The following is a 19,936-nucleotide window of genomic DNA, read 5'->3' on the forward strand; positions in this document are numbered from 1 at the left end:
GAGGATCACAGTTTGAGGCCAGCCTGGGCAAAAAGTTAGTGAGACCCCCCACCCTCAACTCAGCCAATAAAAAAGCTGGATGTGGTGATGCACACTTATCAGCACAGCTCCACAGAAAGCATAAATATAAGGATTATGGTCCAGGTTGGCCTGGGTATAAACTCAAGATCCTGTTCAAAAACAACTAATGCAGAGAGAACTGGGAGTATAGCTCAAGTGGTAGAGCACCTGCCTAGCAAGCATGAGACCCTGAGTTCAATCCTCAGTACCACCAAAAAAAAAAGGTCTGTAAACTGAAGAGACCACCCACAGAGTGGAAGAAAATATTTGCCAACTATACATCAGACAAAGGACTGATAACCCGAATACATAGGAAACTTAAGAAACTAAACTCTCCCAAAATCAAAGAACCAATAAAGAAATGGGCAGCTGAACTAAACAGAACTTTCTCAAAAGAAGAAATTCAAATGGCCAAAAAACACATGAAAAAATGCTCACCATCTCTAGCCATAAAGGAAATGCAAATCAAAACCACACTAAGATTCCACCTCACCCTTGTTAGAATAGCCATCATCAAAAATACCACCAACAGGTGTTGGTAAGGATGTGGGGGAAAAGGAACCCTCGTACACTGCTGGTGGGAATGCAAGCTAGTGCAACCACTCTGGAAAAAAATTTGGAGGCTTCTTAAAAATCTAAACATAGATCTGCCATATGATCCAGCAATCCCACTCCTGGGGATATAGCCAAAGAAATGTGACACAGGTTACTCCAAAGGCACCTGCACACCCATGTTTATTGCAGTGCTATTCACAATAGCCAAGTTATGGAAACAGCCAAGATGCCCCACTACTGACAAATGGATTAAGAAAATGTGGTATTTATACACAATGGAATTTTACTCAGCCATGAAGAAGAATGAAATCTTATCATTCACAAGTAAATGGATGGAACTGGAGAACATCATTCTGAGCGAGGTTAGCCAGGCTCAGAAGACCAAAATCATATATTCTCCCTCATATGTGGACTTTAGATCTAGGGCAAATACAGCAATGTTGTTGGACTTGGGTCACATGACAAGGGGAGAGCACAAACAGGAGGTATGGGGATAGGTAGAAAACCCAAAACATGAAAGTGTTTGATGTCCCCACTCCAGAGGAACTAAACAGAAACCTTAAAGTGACAGAGGTCAACATGAGAAGGGGATCAGGAACCAGTGTAAAGATCAGTTAGAGATGAATCAACTTGTAACACATTTGTACAAGAATGCAATGCTAGGAATCTCTCTGTATAGCTATCCTTAACTCAACTAGCAAAAACACTTTGTCTTTCTTCTTATGTCTTCTCTTCAACAAAATTAGAGATAAGGATAGAACAGGTTCTACCTGGAAGCAAGGGGGTGTGGGAAGAAGAGGGTGGGGTGCAGGGCAAGGTGGGAGAAATGACCCAAACAGTGTATGCACGTGTGAATAAATGAATATTTTTAAAATGTGATTTAAAACAATAATAAAAGTAAAAATACTTTTCCAGTATGTTCATCTTTGAAAACCTTAGCTAAGCTGATAAAGCCTCCACACTATTGCAACCACTAAAGTTTGAAATATCTAATTTTATTCCATTCTCAGTTTTTTGGAATGGATTACCAAGATGTCTACTAAGAAAACAGGTATGAAACGGTAATGAACCAAGCAGTGCAGGTATTTCATGTAATGCTGACACCTCAGAGTGCTGAGCAGGTTGTGCTGAGGGGCAGAGGATTTTAGAAGCCAAATCTATTGTGGCTACATAATAGAGCTTAGCCACCAAATCAGCTTCAGAGTTTCCATTACCAGCCACAGTTTGTTTCTTCTGAAATTCCTCAGCATTCTTCTATGCCCATCTGGATGTATTGACCTTTGAACTTCAGTCCTTGTGGGTAAGATCAGCATTGCTTGAGCCTTTCTTATGCTTTTATTTTATCTTACTGTGTTGGTCAACTTTCCATCACTGTGAAAAATACCTAAGAAAACCAATTTAAAAGGAGGAAAGTTTTTTTTTTTTATTTACTGACTCTGAGGTTTCAGTCAATTGTTGACCCAGTTGCTTAGGGGCCTGTGGTAAGGCAGTATTTATCATGGTGGCAGGAGTGTGTGGTAGAATAGGCTGTTCATCTTAGGGCAGCCATGAAGCAAGAGAAAGCAGAGGGATCAGAGTCCTAATATCCCCTTCAAGAGCACACCCTTAGTGACCCAATCTCCCTCCACTAGGCCCTACCTCTTGGAAGTCAATGAGTACCCAACAATTCCTAGCACCATCAGCTGGAGATCAAGCTTTCAACACATGAACCATTGTGTGACACTTATCTAAATCAAAACACTTATTTTATTTTACCTTATCTTATTGTTGCTGCTGGCACATTCTAAAGCTTATTACTAAACTCAGAAGGCTATCCTATTTCAACATCTCATTTGTTGGTCTATTGATGTCAGTTCCACGGATGGTGCATGCCTCAGGCAGAATGAATCCTCCTACAGTTTTGTTCTAGATTGTAAATTCCATGCCCAAACATACCAGCAGGATTTTGAGAAACTCAGATATCTATTTCTTCCTCCTTTTTTACTTATTCATATCCTGCCAAGCTTCAAGGCTTATGTAATAAGCTTTCAGCTCTTATTTAAGTAATACATCTTCTTCATTTATTTGTTATTTACAAATATTGCTCTAGGCCCAGTTCTCTGTCTTGCTTTCCTGACCCCAGCTTCATCCTCTTCTTGTTTGCTTTGTTTTCTGGGCCCAATGTACCCTTCCTGCTTGTGCTATTACTGTGTGCTACTGGGAACAAACACTAACATCACCCACTGAGTTTGAAGCTAAGAGGACATAAGAGTTATTTAGTTTGGCCTTAAAATATTGTTCTGAGTTAATGAGTAACCTCATATGTCAAAGCCAAAAAAGCTGTTTTGTTTTGAAGTGTTTTGTTCTTTTCATTTTTCTTTCTTTCCTTTTCTTTTGTTTTTTGATGGCACTGGGGTTTGAATTCAGGGACTCTTTGTTGTCAGGAAGGCACTCTACCACGTTAGCTACACCCCAACCCCACTTCATTCTTTAACAATATTTGGTCTGAAGATATGGGTTTCCTGTTCTCTTCATGTGACACAGGCCAGCCCTGCTCAGTCTTGAGTGTGGTTCAGTCCTTGCTATGTTCTGTCTCTCCTGTAGAAATTGCTCCAAAACTTCAGTTTTCCCTTGGAGGCAACTGCTTCATACTCACTTAGCAAATCCCCAGCATGGATCGAATTGCTCTCTGGCTCCATCTTTGCCATGTTCAATTGTCCATATGTAGGCTTTCTATCAAGTCCTTCGTGGCAGCTATTTCTCTTTCCCCCATTTGGCCCCATTGTGATCTCTCTCAGTCCCTAAAACTAATCTTTTTTTTAAATTAGTATGAAACAACAAATATCTTAGGTGAGTTTTAGTTACCTAAAATTTACTGTCTTATAATCTACTGTGTCTCCCAAAAAGATTTTTCTCCTATTATAAAATGAGCCCACTGCACTGTGAGTCACTGTGGGATGTGTCTTTGAGGTCAAACAACCTAGGCATGAATCTAAACTCTTTCACTAGGGGCTAATATGAAGTGGAAATCATTCTACCTATTTCACAAGAATAGTGTAAGGATCCCTTGATGTACTTCTATGCATAGGAAGTGCTTGCGAAATAACCTTATTGTCTGAATGCCTTCAATCACATCTCATCCTGTCCGTTTTCAATGAGTATCTCTTCGACCTTGTTACCCTTTGGCTTCCTCAATCTCTCTCCCTCATGCAGTAAGAATCTGTCCCACAGCCTTCCCTGTATCAGGAAATGACAACTCCATTGTTCAGGCCAATGTTAGACTTATTTGTGACACCTCACTTTTTGTCACATCTCACATCTAATTCATCAGTAAGTTCTGTCATCTCTACCTTCAAACTATGTCTAGGATTGAAGCACTTCTCTTTAGCTCCACTGCTACCACCCTGATTCATGACACCATCTCTCCCTGGATAAATTTAAGAACCTCTATACTAGTCTCCCAGTTTCTACCGTTACCATCCTCTTCCCCAGCTATTCTTAACACAGCAACCAAAGTGATTAGAACATACTACTTCTCTACTTAGAGTCTCCCATGTCACTCAAAGTCAAAAACCAGAGTCTTTCATGATCTGGTTCCTTAATTTTCTGACAGTATCTCTTCCTACTCTTTCCTTGGCTCCAGTCCCCTGAACCTGTCAGGAACAATCTGGCTTTAAGTTTCTTTTAGCACCATATGCTTTCCCCAGAGAGCTGCATTAACTCCCTTGGGTATTCACTCAAATTTCTTTTTCTCAATGAAGCCTTGACTGGCAACCTTACCTAACCTTACAACACAGTTATTGCTCAAACCCCTTTCCCTTCCCTGGCAAATGTTTCTCTTCAACAGTTATTGCCTTTGATGTACTTATCAGTCATTTATGTGTTTCCTCTTCAATTACCATTCATACTACTTGAGAACAGAGGTTTTGTCTGTTGTGTTCTCTGCTAAGTCTCTGGCACATACTTATGCTACATAGACATTTCTTAAATTAATGTTGAATGAATGAATACAAAAACGTTTAAGTCTCTAATTGATTAACCAAATTAAAAATATACCTCTCTTTGTGAATTATCACCCTCCTTCTCATACAACTGGGAGTCTAAAACCCATAGCAATGGAAGTAAGGGATTCCAGCATCTCCTGAGAACCCCAAAGGAGTCCAAGGTTCAGCCTTTTTCAAGAAGACTGAGTGCACCTCCTACCTCTGGAGATAAACAGGGAGACAACATGGAGACAAATCACTCCTGCACTGCTCATCATAGACAGTGTGCTTAATCTTCCAAATAGCAAAATAATAGAATTGCAATCTAGTCTAAGATACAGAGTGGTACAAGAACATAGGTATTTATATTTGTCATTCTATGCGTACACATATACATTCAGAAGTAAAGTTAAATCTTAAATATTTCTGTAGGTTTTATCTTAACTATTTACTCCACATTATTACCAACACAAAACAATCTTCCAATTGTGGCAAAGTATAGGATTTTGTTCTTAAAATAGCCCAGAATTTGTAGTGATGGTGCATTCTGATAAATTTTTATTTTCAAATTTTTATAATGTTATGTATATTTGATTGGACATTCATAGATCATACATTACTTTATGATAAAAAGGTAATATTTGTTGTGAAAACACAGTGACCTTCAGAGTTATAAATGTTTTTCAAAGCTAGTAATCACAATGGTAAAAATCCCATGTTAGACCACTGTCTTAGCATTCAATATGATGTGCCTAGAGAGTTCTGAAACAATAAGAGACCGATATCAAGGTGACTACACACCACAATACCATTGAAGACAAATGATTCCTGGCTGCCTTCATCCTTGACCACAGCATCCTACTGAAGAAAAGTCAGAGCACTTCCTCACACTGCACACTTCAGCTGGGTGTGAGACAATCTTAGACTCATGGTGTCTTTCCCAATTGTCCTTCTTTCCAAGAACTCTTGGCCTTAGAGGATACAGTTGGATATAGCTATTTTCCTCTGGAGTTTTGTTTTTTTTTTTGAATTTTGCATTTCATCTTTAAAGTCTTTTTTTTTTTATTTATTTATTTCATTTTTCTTTTATTATTCATATGTGCATACAAGGCTTGGTTTATTTCTCCCCCCTGCCCCCACCCCCTCCCTTACCACCCACTCCACCCCCTCCCGCTCCCCCCCAAAAAGAGTTCTTTTAGAATTGATTTCTCCACCAAGGCTTCTTTCAGCAGAGACATATTCTTGCTTGTTTCCAGTTGTGGTTCTAATTTTTGCTTGTTTGCTTGGTTTTGGTTCTTTGCTATGCTAGGGGTTGAACCCAGTGCCTTTTGCATGGTAGGCAAGCACTTTATCACTAAGTAACTTCCCCATCCCTTCTAATTGTGGTTCTGAATGCAGATAATAGTGAGTGAACATCAAGTATCCTGTCTGGTGTTCCAGCTATCACTGTATTTTTTTTCCAAAGGACGTTAGGAGAGATGCTCTTGCTGGCTTCATTGGGATGTATGTAATAGACACTATAGTTCTGGGATCACCCAAAGAATGAAGGATGTCTGACTATACTTTGCTCTTGCCTGGCTCTATGCTCTACCAAGGGAATTCCACATGTACTGGATGATTTCAACCCCACTTATCGAAACTGGATACATTTCATAAAGGTGCTTCTTAATGTTCATCCTGATGTTCTCCATGATTGTGGAATTATGCAAGTAGGTGGGAGGTCATCCCCTATGAAGTGTTGCTGACAGTAGATTTATATATACATGGCCTATCACCACCAGTTTTCTCCTACTAAGAAAAAAAGACACCCACTATCTTTTAGAATACAAGGGTAATAAGTAAAAAGAAATCTATTTGTATGTCAAATTACAAGGCTCCTTGGCTGAATTCTTTTAAAAGAAAGCCAATATTCCATTACTTAAGCTCAAGACACCTTGTGGCAGATAATAGTAAAAAGCAAAGAATTTTTTTATGGACCATGCAAAATGATATGAAAAGAATACAGAAGAAAAATGAAAAGAAATATATAAGTAGAGCACCAGACAAGGACAATAAGAAGAAAAAGGTGAGGACTTCCTCTCTACCCATAGAACTTGATGGGAGTTCAAGTTCCAGACTAGTGAGTAACCAACATAGTGCTGGGAAGAACATATCCAGGAAGTCCCCAGCTGTTTGTGTTGACCAATAGAAAAGTGTAAAAATCGTCATTAAATTGACTTTCTTTTCTCCTTTCTTTTTTTATTGTAATTTTTCTAATTAAAAGATCAGTGCATATCAATGACAATTTTATAGAAAACTACAGTGAAGAATATAATCCATGTTCTCTTTAAATTTTTTGATGTATACCCTTCTAGTCTTAGTCTCTCAGTCTTTCAGGATCTCTCTCCATATTTATTATTTATTTATCTACACACATACAGATATGTGCATAGTTTTACATTATTTATGGTTTTAAAGAGTTTTTATATACATTACCTGAATCATTACTGTGATGCACATTAATTATCCTCATTTGCTAAGTTATAACAGGAATACATACAACACACATGTTTTGTAAATTAAAATCAATTTTTGATTTTTTAATGAAGACCACATATCTAAGTAACTTAAGACTAAGAAAATGTACCCAACACTGAAAATATGTTTTTTGGTCCTAAAATATTTATTATCATTGTAAAGACATCATTTTAATATGTGTACAAATTAGATACATTTTGGCAAAATTTAATTATTTTTTCTGTATCTTGTATGTAATATCCATGAAGTAAATAATTAGTAATGCATACACTATAAATATTCTAAACAAAATCTATGAAATATAGGATCTATTTCCTGCTAAAGTAAATTGACTTTAAAAATAGGTCAAATAATGTTTTATTCTTCAAAATATGGTGCATTGTTTATTAATAAAACTCATTCAATTGATGGGTACAATACCCATCCATATAAGGATAGTTGCTGCAAATATTTAAAACAAGTGATAGCTTATTTTAAAACCAATTTTTAAAATAAGTGATAGTTTAGCATATGAACACTCCTTGAAAAATCAAACATGATGTGACAGTTTGTGGTATTCTGGTGTGGTTCTTAAGATCTGTCACTGCACAGCTTCTAAAAGGAATCCGACATCAAATCAATTTTTCCAGATCTATTTCTTCATCTGTAAATTAGTCCTTGCTATTTTAAGGACCACATACTTCACACAAATGCTCTATATCAACAATCCCATGCAGTGTGGTAGGAGTAGAAGTGATGTGTGCACTCTATGCTTTGGACATTGATTGGAGGATTGGAATATTTTTCCTGGAGATGTGTCTATATCAATCAGGGTCCACCCAGGAGCTGAGAAACCATTCTTGACTTGAAACAGGGAATGCAATGCAGGGAATTAGTCTCATAAATAATGAAAAACCTGAAAAGTTTTGATGAAAGATTAGCAAATTTAGGCAACCATTCCATTTAGGCTTGACCAGTAGGTCAAGTCGGTAGGTTTCCACCTTCTCTCTTTTCCCTTGATAGGCCACATTGTCCAGGTTATAACTTTATTGGAGAAGGGTCAATTAATTACACCTGACCTTAGCATAGACCAGAATTTGTCACTATGCGAAACTCTTGAGATGTCAGTTTGTCTTTGGGACAGTTAGCGTTAGTTTCACTAGCATATATATTTTGTTGGTTGAGGCTGAAGATCGAGTGTTAGCATATATGTGACACCTAAAGTCAAGGGGAGGGGATAAGGATTTGGAAAAAGTTGAAAGATCAGAAGACAGAGAACAAACTTGCAACCTGACACAGTTAAAGACCATGTAAAGAAATATTGACAAAGGAAAAACAGAAAAGTGAGTGAAGTCTCAGAAGTTAGAATGAGTATTTTGGAAAGGAATTCATTTTTAACATTGTTATGTTCCCTTGAGAAATCAAAAAATTTAGGATAGAAAGTTCATTTGATTGAACAACTTTGGCAACAGCAATGAGATCAGTTTGTAGGAAATGTGGGGAATGCCCATCATGTAGCAATGATTAAAACATGGAATGAGGTGGGAAAATGCAGAAAGTAAGCATGCGTTCTTCTTTCAAGAAGCTAGACTCTGAAAGAAAAAAGAATTGACTAGACATTATCCTTGACCTCTACCAAGCACTCAGGGGATGAGGCAGGAGGATCAAAAGTTTGAGGTCAGTCTAGGTCACATAATGAGACCCTGTCCTTCAAAAAAGAATTCTTAGGGAGAAGAGAGATTGAGATTCAACAATGTAGTTCAATGCACAGGAGTAGCCATTAATAAAAAGTTGTTATTATACTGGCAATTGAAAGAGAAATTATTGCTGTAATCCTTGCAATCCTATTTCCCAGCTATGGAAAGATGTCATCACACATATAAATAAATATAAAACTATTCAAACTTATTTCATACCTCCACAGTCTTCCAACATTATTGCTTCCTCCAAAGCAGGTGGTATCCAGTCTCTCCATACAACTCTCAATGGCACCTAACCTACTCAACCATCTCTAGGCATCACATTCTTTTTCCTAGTATTATGTCTTATACTGCAAAACTTAACTAATATAAAAGCAAATTTTCTTGCTATGTGTTTTTTTCTATATAATATATAATCCAAGAGCAGTGTTTTATAATATTGTTAGTTGATATACTCAAGAAATGTCCTACCCAAAGCTGTTATCCCTTTCAAAAACTCTTAGCAGAACAGAAAATCCTACATCACACAGTGATTTCTCATTTTCAATTACAAAATAGATTTGGGTTTTTTTGTTTGGTAGATTGGTTGGTGTCTTTTGTTTTTTTGTTTTTGTTTTTGTTTGCAGTACTAGAGATCAAAACCAGGGCCTTTCAGCTGATGGGCAAGTGCTCTGCTACTGAACTATACCCTAGCCCAATTTGATTATTTTAAATGAAGGATTGACTCCTAAAATGTTCTTGGTTATATGATTCCATTTTTACATTTGTTTTTTGAATGATGTATTCATGAACACACACACAACATACATGCATGCATACACATGCTGAAAAACCTCTCCATACACAGATCTTGCCCAAACTAAATTTTAATTCCTTCCATTGCTGCTATCTATTTGTCATGTTGAATATATTTGCAGTTTATTTAGGCCAGGGAATCCTTTCTTTTGCTCCATGATAAGGTTTAAAGTGAGGAAAGGAAGCTCCTACAGAGTGTTTCACCAGTATCACTCATCACACTCTTTCTAGGGCAGAGTGAGAGCCATGCAAGTGGTCTTTAGAAATGTAGTATAAATGCCTTCAAATCAAAGATTAATTTTCTGCTATTCACTCATTTCATTAAATATTTATTGGGTGCCCATTTTGTGTAGGCACTGCTTCAGTAGAGGTAGATTTAACAGTGACTAAATCAGATTTGATTCCTTAAAAACACTGTAATAGTGTAGTCTCAGAGAGGCTAAACAAATACTTAAATAAGTGATTGGCCACATAAGGATATGTACTATGGAGAAAAATGAAACAGGTTTGGATCTATAGGGAATACAGGATGGAAGGTGTTATTTTATATAATATAGCTGAGAAGTGCTTGCTGATGAGATTTAAGCAAACGGGACCAAGCCACATGGATATAAACAGAGACTCAGAAGCAGATATATGTTGGACTTTTTTGAAATAAAACAAGGGAAGTTTTGTGAGTGGGTGTGAAGGGGTAGAAAGGACATGAGCTGAGGTCAGAGAGACAATGCGGGTATCAGTATCAGTCAGATCAGACAAAAAACTTTTTCCAAGAATGGAACAAAGAAAATATATGGATTACACAAAATACAGGCATTCAGAAATGCCACTTGCCTTTCCTTACCCTGTCTACTCTACAAGGGTTTCTTCCTCTACCATTCAGCCAAACCACAAGGTAATAGATTTTTTCTTAAGAAAGGTCTTCTCAATTTATCATGTAGTGATTGCTTCTCTACCCTGACTCAAAGGAGAAACTTAATGGAATTCTGTGCTGAATTTTAGCAGGTTTATGTCATAGTACATACAGCAGTTATTAGAATAGAAGAATTTCACAGATCTAGAGTCTCTTGGTAAGTTCTTTCATTTTAAGACTTTTTTTTATCATAACACTACCATTGATGCATTGCTAGTACCTGAAAATGTCTCTTATATGTGGAATATAGGCCGACTATAAATACAAGTAGTATTATGAAAAACAGGTCATACTAATGGGAGGTCACTAACAGGAGAGGCAGGGTAAAAGAATGAAGTTAAGAAGGTAAACATGGGTAATATACTTCTTGTACAAGAAGGAATACAGAATTTTAAAAACTGCTGAAATCACCATAAGATGGGGACTAAGGTAGAAAAAAGAAAAATAGAGAAGATAAACCAATTCAGGTTGTAATGCATATGTACATGGAAATGTCACAGTGAAACTTCCTGTATAGCTACCTTCTTTTAAAAAATGTCTTTTTTCAAAAACAGAGAACAAGAAGTATAAAACAGGTCCTGTTTTGGGTTGTCAACGGTGGGAGGGGGGAGGATACAAGGAAAGGGCGTAGGATGGTGAATGTATTGTAAATATTATGTACTTATATAAAAGTCGAAAAATGACACATGTTAAAGCTATTCCAGGAATAGGGGTAGGTGTGATAAAGGAGAATGATGAAGCGGTGAATTAAACTACAATGTATTACAAGAACTTTGGCAAATGTCACAATGTACCCCCAGTACACAATAATGAAAAATAAATAAATAGGGAAACATATCCAGTTGCTAATAAGCAATGAGTTTACAACAGCAAATAATTTCTAACTAATCCTTCCTTAGTACACTTGTTAATGCAGACATCTTCTAAGTACTTAGCAGCAGTATAACATCAGCCAATACTGATGAAAATGAAATCACAAAATACTTAATGAAGAATATTGCATTTACTGGCAGGATCCAAGATGGTGGTTAGGGCAGGGAATCAGAATTCCTGGGATCCACAACTCCAGAAACCACCTCGAGATGTGGGAGCTACACAAGAGTAATTCTGATTGTTTCTAGCCGAAATAGTAACTGCCAACACATTAGGTGCACATAAAATTCAAGGACTGACCCTTAAAATAGCTTTTTTTTTATTCTTTTATAATTCATATGTGCATACAAGGCTTGGGTCATTTCTCCCCCCTGTCCCCAAACCCCTCCCTTACCACCCACTCGCCCCCTCCCTCTGCCCCCTACTCCCTCAATACCCAGCAGAAACTATTTTGCCCTTATTTCTAATTTTGTTGTAGAGAGAATATAAGCAATAATAGGAAGGAACAAGGGTTTTTGCTGGTTGAGATAAGGATAGCTATTCAGGGGGTTGACTCACACTGATTTCCTGTGTGTGTGTGTTACCTTCTAGGTTAATTCTTTTTCATCTAACCTTTTCTCTAGTTCCTGGTCCCCTTTTCCTATTGGCCTCAGTTGCTTTTAAGGAATCTGCTTTAGTTTCTCTGTGTTAAGGGCAACAAATGCTAGCTAACTTTTTAGGTGTCTTACCTATCCTCACCCCTCCCTTGTGTGCTCTTGCTTTTATCATGTACTCAAAGTCCAATCCCCTTGTTGTGTTTGCCCTTGATCTAATGTCCACATATGAGGGAGAACATACGATTTTTGGTCTTTTGGGCCAGGCTAACCTCACTCAGAATGATGTTCTCCAATTCCATCCATTTACCAGCGAATGATAACATTTCGTTCTTCTTCATGGCTGCATAAAATTCCATTGTGTATAGATACCACATTTTCTTAATCCATTCATCAGTGGTGGGGCATCTTGGCTGTTTCCATAACTTGGCTATTGTGAATAGTGCTGCAATAAATATGGGTGTGCAGGTGCTTCTGGAGTAACCTGTGTCACAGTCTTTTGGGTATATTCCCAAGAGTGGTATTGCTGGATCCTATGGTAGATCAATGTTTAACATTTTAAGTAGCCTCCAAATTTTTTTCCAGAGTGATTGTACTAGTTTACATTCCCACCAACAGTGTAAGAGGGTTCCTTTTTTCCCCGAATCCTCACCAACACCTGTTGGTGGTGGTGTTGCTAATGATGGCTATGCTAACAGGGGTGAGGTGGAATCTTAATGTGGTTTAAATTTGCATTTCCTTTATTGCTAGAGATGGTGAGCATTTTTTCATGTGTTTTTGGCCATTTGAATTTCTTCTTTTGAAAAAGTTCTGTTTAGTTCACTTGCCCATTTCTTTCTTGGTTCATTAGTTTTGGGAGAATTTAGTTTTTTAAGTTCCCTATATATTCTGGTTATCAGTCCTTTGTCTGATGTATAGCTGACAAATATTTTCTCCCACTCTGTGGGTGTTCTCTTCAGTTTAGAGACCATTTCTTTTGATGAACGGAAGCTTTTTAGCTTTATGAAGTCCCATTTATCTATGCTATCTCTTAGTTGCTGTGCTACTGGGGTTTCGATGAGAAAGTTCTTACCTATAACTACTAACTCCAGAGTATTTCCTACTCTTTCCTGTATCAACTTTAGAGTTTGTGGTCTGATATTAAGATCCTTGATCCATTTTGAGTTAATATTGGTATAAGGTGATATACATGGATCTAGCTTCAATTTTTTGCAGACTGTTAACCAGTTTTCCCAACAGTTTTTGTTGAAGAGGCTGCTATTTCTCCATCATACATTTTTAGCTCCTTTGTCAAAGACAAGTTGGTTATACTTGTGTGGCTTCATATCTGGGTCCTCTATTCTGTTCCACTGTTCTTCATGTCTGTTTTTGTGCCAGTACCATGCTGTTTTTATTGTTATTGTTTTGTAATATAGTTTGAAGTCAGGTATCGTGATACCTCCTGCATTGTTCTTTTGACTGAGTATTGCCTTGGCTATTCGTGGCCTCTTGTGTTTCCATATAAATTTCACAGTAGATTTTTCGATGTCTTTAATGAATGTCATTGGAATTTTCATGGGAATTGCATTAAACATGGAGATTACTTTTGGGAGTATCGACATTTTTACTATGTTGATTCTACCAACCCATGAGCATGGGAGATCTCTCCACTTTCTATAGTCTTCCTCAATCTCTTTCTTCAGAAGTGTATAGTTTTCCTTGTAGAGGTCATTCACATCTTTTGTTAGGTTTACACCTAGGTATTTGACTTTTTTTGAGGCTATTGTAAATGGAATTGTTTTCATATATTCTTTCTCAGTTTGTTCATTGTTAGTGTATAGAAATGCTAATGATTTTTCTATGTTGATTTTATATCCTGCTACCTTGCTGTAGCTATTGATCATCTCTAGAAGCTTCTGAGTAGAGTTTTTTGGGTCTTTAAGGTATAGGATTATGTCATCTGCAAATAGGGATATTTTCACAGTTTCTTTACCTATTTGTATTCCTTTTATTCCTTCTTCTTGCTTAATTGCTCTGGCTAGGAATTCCAGTACTATGTTGAATAGGAGTGGAGATAGTGGGCATCCTTGTCTGGTTCCTGATTTTAGAGGGAATGATTTCAGTTTTTCTCCGTTAAGTATAATGCTGGCTGTAGGTTTGTCATATATAGCTTTTATAATGTTAAGGTACTTTCCTTCTATTCCTAGTTTTCTTAGAGCTTTTATCATGAAATGGTGTTGGAGCTTATCAAAGGCTTTTTCTGCATCTATTGAGATGATCAAGTGGTTTTTGTCTTTGCTTCTGTTAATGTGGTTTATTACGTTTATTGATTTTCGTATGTTGAACCACTCCTGCATCCCTGGGATGAAGCCTACGTGGTCGTGGTGAATAATCTTTTTTGATGTGTTGTTGAATTCGGTTTGCCATTATTTTGTTGAGGATTTTTCCGTCAATGTTCATTAAGGAGATTGGCCTATAGTTCTCCTTTTTGGAGGTGTCTTTGCCTGGTTTTGGGATAAGTGTAATACTGGCTTCATAAAATGTGTTTGGCAGTTTCCCTTCCCTTTCTATTTCATGGAACAGTTTAAGGAGGGTTGGTATCAGTTCTTTTTTAAAGGTCTGATAGAATTCAGCAGAGAATCCATCAGGTCCTGGACTTTTCTTTTTGGGGAGACTCTTGATTGCTGCTTCAATTTCATTTTGTGTTATAGATCTATTCAGGTAATTAATTTCCTCTTGGTTCAGTTTTGGATGATCATATGTATCTAGAAATCTGTCCATTTCTTTTAGATTTTCAAATTTATTTGAATATAGGTTCTCAAAGTAGTCTCTGATGATTTCCTGGACTTCCATGGTGTTTGTTGTAATCTCCCCTTCTGCATTCCTGATTCTACTAATTTGGGTTTTTTCTCTCCTCATTTGAGTCAGGTTTGCCAGGGTTCTATCGATCTTGTTTATTTTTTCAAAGAACCAACTTTTTGTTTCATTAATTCTTTGTATGGTTTTTTTGGTTTCTATTTCGTTGATTTCAGCTCTTATTTTTATTATTTCTCTCCTTCTATTTGTTTTGGGATTTGCTTGTTCTTGTTTTTCTAGGAGTTTGAGATGTAGCATTAGGTCATTGATTTGGGATCTTTCAGTCTTTTTAATATATGCACTCATGGCTATTAACTTTCCTCTCAGGACTGCCTTAGCTGTGTCCCATAGGTTCCGGTAGGTTGTGTTTTCATTTTCATTGACTTCCAGGAACTTTTTAATTTCCTCTTTTATTGCATCGATGATCCGTTATTCATTAAGTAATGAGTTATTTAGTTTCCAGCTGTTTGCATGTTTTTTGTCTTTATTTTTGCTGTTGAGTTTTACTTTTACTGCATTGTGATCAGATAGTATGCACGGTATAATTTCTATTTTCTTATATTTGCTGAGGCTTGCTTTGTGCCCTAGGGTATGATCTATTTTGGAGAAGGTTCCATGGGCTGCTGAGAAGAATGTATATTGTGTAGAGGTTGGATGAAATGTTCTGTAGAAATCAACTAGGTCCATTTGATCTATTGTATATTTTAGGTCTTGGATTTCTTTATTGATTTTTTCTTTGGATGACCTATCTGTTGATGATAATGGGGTGTTAAAGTCTCCCACAACCACTGTGTTGGCATTTATATATGCTTTTAGGTCTTTCAGGGTATGTTTGATGAAATTGGGTGCATTGACATTGAGTGCATACAGGTTGATGATTATTATTTCCTTTTGGTCTATTTCCCCTTTTATTAGTATGCAATGTCCTTCTTTATCTCGTTTGATCAATGTAGGTTTCAAGTCTACTTTTCAGAGATAAGTATTGCTACTCCTGCCTGTTTTCCGGGGCCATTGGCTTGGTAAATCTTCTTCCAGTCTTTCATCCTAAGCCTATGCTTATTTCTGTCAGTGAGATGGGTCTCCTGTAAGCAACAAATTGTTGGATCTTCCTTTTTAATCCAGTTTGTCAAGTGGTGCCTCTTGATGGGGGAATTAAGTCCGTTAACATTAAACGTTAGTACTGATAGGTATGTGGTGATTCCTGTCATTTAGTTGTCTTAGTTGTTTGAAGGTTTGATTGTGTGTACCTAAATCGATGTTACTCTCTACTTTCTTGCTTTTTCTTTTCCTGTAGTTTGGTACTGCCTGCCCTTTCATGGGTTGGGTGTCACTTTCTGTGTGCAGAATCCCTTGAAGAATCTTTTGTAGTGGAGGCTTTGTGGTCACAGATTGTTTTAGTTTCTGCTTATCATGTAAGACTTTTAGTGCTCCATCTATTTTGAATGATAGTTTTGCTGGGTAGAGTATCCTGGGGTTGAAGTTATTTTCATTCAGTGCCCAGAAGATCTCACCCCACACTCTTCTTGCTTTTAATGTTTCTGTTGAGAAGTCTGCTGTTATTTTGACGGGTTTACCTTTGTATGTTACTTGCTTTTTCTCTCTTACAGCCTTCAATATTCTTTCTCTAGTTTTTGAACTTGTTGTTTTAATGATGATATGTCTATTTTGATCTGGTCTGTTTGTTGTGCTGGATGCCTCTTGCATCCGTATGGGAATATCTTTCTCTAGATTTGGGAAAATTTCTGTTATTATTTTGTTGAATATATTACACATTCCCTAAGCTTGCACCTCTTCTCCTTCTTTGATGCCATGATTCTCAAGTTTGGTCTTTTGATGGAGTCTGTGAGTTCTTGTATTTTCTTTTCACAGGTCTTGAGTTGTTTAATTAATAGTTCTCTGGTTTTTCCTTTAATTACCATTTCATCTTCTAGTTCTGAGATTCTGTGTTCTGTTTGTTCTATTCTGCTGGATTGGCCTTCCGTTTTGTTTTGCAGTTCTGTTTCATTCTTTTTTCTGAGGTTTTCCATATCCTGGGTGGTTTCCTCTTTAATGTTGTCTATTTTTGTCCTGAGTTCATTTATCTGTTTATTCATCGTGATCTCTGTTTCAATTTGGTGTTTATACTGTACTTCTATGGTTTCCTTTATTTCTTCTTTTGCTTTTTCAAATTCTCTATTTTTGTTGTCTTGGAATTTCTTGATTGTCTCCTGTACATTTTGGTTGACCCTATCCAGTATCATCTCTATAAAATTCTCATTGAGTACCTGTAGTATGTCTTCTTTTAAATTATTCTTGTGGGCTTCATTGGGTCCTTTGGCATAGTTTATCTTCATTTTGTTGGAGTCTGGATCTGAGTATCTGTTTTCTTCATTCCCCTCTGGTTCCTGTACTAATATTTTGCTGTGGGGAAACTGGTTTCCCTGTTTTTTCTGTCTTCCCATCATTGTCTTTGGTGTTGTTACTGTCCCTGTACTGTGTGCAATTAAGTATTTTCTAGCTTGTAATAATAACAATGGTAATATTTAGAATGGAAGGGTGAGTGGAGATGGAAAGCAAGAAGTTAAAGAAAAGGGAAAAACAAACAGACAAGAAGGAGAAAACAGTACAAGGAATCAGACAAGAAAGTTCCAAAGGTATAAACAGGGAGCATTAGTGTACTAATCGACAGTAAGCTGAACAGACATTAGAGAGAGAGAGGATTGAAAATCAAAAATAAAAAAACAAAGATAAGAATAAAAATAAAAAATAAGTAAATGAAAGAAATATCTATATATAAAAATAAATTAAAATAAAATGAAAAATAGAAAATTTAAAAAAAAAACAAAAAACCTCCAAGTTCAAATGCAATGAAGTTTCAGTCTTAATAATTTGGGTGTCCGTCTCAGTCTCCAATCCTGGAGATGGTGCCTTAGATGTTGTTCTGTAGTTGTCTCATCAAAGGGGATGCATAAAGTAGAACAAAACTACACACACACATAAAAAACCCCACTAAGTGTCCCAAGTTCAAATGCAATACAGTTTCAGTAAGTTTTTCAGCATGCAGGTGTAATTCAGTTGTTCTCTCATCACAGGTAGGGAGAAAAAGAAAAAAAAGATTCTGGAGACAGTTGTGAGAATGATATCTGCAGCTGTGGCTTGCCTGCCCACTGCTGTCAGCCTGCTGTTGCTGGAGTCTTAATTTATGCAGATCTCTGGGGTGAGCTTAGCACTCACCTGGCCCTGCAGGCTTTGTTTACTCAGAGTTCTCCTGTGCGTGAGCCTCTGCTACAAGCTTTTCCTTTTCCAAGCACACTGGGAAAGGTGACACTGCACCCGCTTTCTCAGGCCTGCGTGTTTATTTACAGTTCATGTGGGAAGTGGGTCTTCCCTCCTCTCCTGTGCAGTTTTCCTCCCACCACCACTTTCACAAGCTTTCCTGCTCCTGATTACTGGGCGGTGCTGCTGCTCCTGCCAGCCGCCATGTTTGTTTACAGCTCACTTGGGAAGTGGGTCTTCCCTCCTCTCCTGTGGAGTTTTCCTACCTCCAAAACTCTCACAAGCTTTCCCGCTCCTGGTTGCTGGGCGCGTGCCCCTGCTCCCGCCAGATCCTCTCCTGCCCGAGCGGCTTGTTTATTTACAGTTCCGGTAAGGATTACCTTCCCCCAATCTTTGGTGCTCAGTGTGCCCCACCCTCTTTCCCATGTGTCTTTATTGTTCTTATTGCTTATTAGTCAGTTTCTCTTTTTTTCCCAGGTGGAGGTCAGTCTGTCCAGGGGGCTATGCTGCTCTGGCTCAGGGTTGTCTGTGGGAGTACTGCAGTACTGTGAAGCTCATTTTGTCCGCATCTTCCCAAGCCATCTGGGCGTGGGCAACCGGCAGCCCGGGGGCCCTCCTTGTTTCTCCATTTAACATTAAGTGGAGATTCTCTGCGCTGGCTGGAGGTATGGAGGGGTCAAAGTTTTGCCTCTTCTCAGTGATTATGCCTGCAAAGTGTGTCTCCAGCGTCTCTCCAAGATTTCACTATAGGAGGCTCACTTTCTGCTTCCTCCCTCTAGCCGCCATCTTGGAATCTCTCCTAAAATAGCTTTTAATTGCATCTAACAGCCAGGAAAATCCCAGAGTGGCACGGCAAATAGGGCATGTCTGACCTGGGAACAAAAAGCCCCCTGGCCCTTTCTCCCTTTTCTTTCTTTTCTTTTTCTCTTCAATAAGCAGAAGATAGAGCATCAATCAGAATCAAACTCTGAAACATTCTGGACCCCTACCCTATGGAAAGCCTACCTACAACCCACCCTGCTAAACCCAGCCCCAGCAAGTGTCTGCCTTAAGAAAAGTAGCACACCATTTCTCACCACTGGCTGGTTTCAAAGCTGCCTGTGTAAACCTGCAGACTCAACAGGTGAGCAACACACACCATACATGACTCTCCTACCCACTCCCTGGGAACAGATCCATGCCTGTCACCTCGTACTAGTATCAAAGTTGATTAAAGACCTTAATATCAGACCTGAAACCTTGAAGTTAGTACAGGAAAGAGCAGAGGATACACTGGAAGCAATAGGCATAGGCAAGGACTTCCTCAATAGAACTCAAGTGGCTTAGCAACTAAGAGCAAGGATTGAGAAATGGGACTACATGAAATTATAAAGCTTCTGCACAACAAAAGAAATGGTCCATAAATTGAAGAGGACACCACAGAATGGGAGAAAATCTTTGCAAACTATACATCAGACAAGGGACTGATAACCAGAATATACAGGGAGCTCAAAAAACTAAACTCACCAAAAATCAATAACCCAATTTAAAAAAAAACATGAAAAAATGCTCACCATCCCTGGCCATAAAGGAAATGCAAATCAAAACCACACTAACTTTCCACCTCACTCCTGTTAGAATTGCTACCATTAAGAACACCACTAACAACAAATGTTGGTGAGGATGGGGGAAAAAGGAACCCTTATACACTGCTGGTGGGAATGTAAGCTAGTACAACCACTAGGGAAAACAATATGGAGGCTCCTTAAAAAACTAAAAATAGATCTGTCATTTGATCCAGCAATACCACTCCTAGGGATATACCCAAAGAGAGGTGACTCGGGTTACTACAAAGGCACCTGCACACCCATGTTTATTGCAGCATTATTCACAACAGCCAAGCTATGGAAACAGCCAAGATGT

The 19,936-nt window shown here is 37.9% G+C and overlaps 1 protein-coding gene and 1 non-coding gene across 5 annotated transcripts in view; one reads left to right on the top strand and one right to left on the bottom strand.

Annotated features, from left to right (window-relative positions):
* Window positions 1–19,936, bottom strand: part of LOC109701800 (flavin-containing monooxygenase 5-like) — a 363,647-nt gene that overhangs the window by 52,080 nt on the left and 291,631 nt on the right. The gene's annotated exons all lie outside the window — the stretch shown is intronic.
* Window positions 202–274, top strand: Trnaa-agc (transfer RNA alanine (anticodon AGC)). The gene has a single exon. It is a non-coding gene; the product is annotated as a tRNA-Ala (tRNA).

Source organism: Castor canadensis, chromosome 11, assembly GCF_047511655.1.
Source record: "Castor canadensis chromosome 11, mCasCan1.hap1v2, whole genome shotgun sequence".
NCBI lineage: Eukaryota > Metazoa > Chordata > Mammalia > Rodentia > Castoridae > Castor > Castor canadensis.